The following is a 1,046-nucleotide window of genomic DNA, read 5'->3' as shown; positions in this document are numbered from 1 at the left end:
ATCCACAACTCTGATATAAGAGAATGTACTTCAAACAAGGATTGTATTTTTACAGAATTAAAAATGGGGGAAAATAACTTGAAACTAAACATTTTAAAGACTTTTCCATTACTGGCTCTGTTGTATAACACGTTGTGTAACATGTTGGCAAAATCCCCACAAAATGCATAAGGAAAAAATATCTGCCACAAAACTACATAAACACTAAGAAAAATATCGATATTCTTTATGAAAAATATATCACATTATGCTGATAATCTAAGAAAGATAGAAACACGGAGAGTGAGAAGACTAAATAAAGAAAAACAAGGGTACCTGGGTGGCTCAGTGGTTGACTATTTGCCTTCAGCTCAGGTCGTGATCCTGAGGTCCTGGGATCGAGTCCTACATCAGGCTCCTCGCAGGAAACTTGCTTCTCCCTCTCCCTAAGTCTCTGCCTCTCTGTGTCTCTCATGAATAAATAAATAAAATCTTTAAAAAAAAAAAAGAAAAGAAAAACACTGAGAGGAAGGAAAGAATTAGAGAGAATGAAACAGAGAACAAAAGGATGGGGAAAGAAAGGAGATCTAATTTATTCTTTTGCTATTAATTAAAGTGTACTATTCAAATTTCAGGAGTTCTTTCAAAGTAGAAGCTTTTATATTGATCTATAGTAAGGCTTTGAGGGAAATAGCTAATTTATAAAAACCACTGCTTGTATAAAATAAATACAATTTGCCCAGATCATACGAGATGGTACTTACAAAGACAAAAATGGTGAATGGAAAGGGGAGATACTAAATGAGTAAATGCACTTTTCAATTTTGAAATTGGTCTTGAAATTTTTCATTGTGTTGAAAAAAAAGGGACAATGTCCAGTTTGGCTTCAATACCATCATCCTCTAAATCCTTGGTATAACCATATTTAGTATAATTATATTTTATTGTAGGAGTTAGGAACCACATACAAATCAACTTACAGGAAATCTGAGTGGCTTTTTAAACTGTAGTCATCTTTTTTCTTGCATCAGAGGAAAACTAAGGTAGACATTAGTTCGGTGGCTTAC

The sequence above is a fragment of the Vulpes lagopus genome, chromosome 9 (genome assembly GCF_018345385.1).
Source record: "Vulpes lagopus strain Blue_001 chromosome 9, ASM1834538v1, whole genome shotgun sequence".
Lineage (NCBI taxonomy): Eukaryota > Metazoa > Chordata > Mammalia > Carnivora > Canidae > Vulpes > Vulpes lagopus.
Note: the sequence above shows the minus strand (reverse complement) of the source record.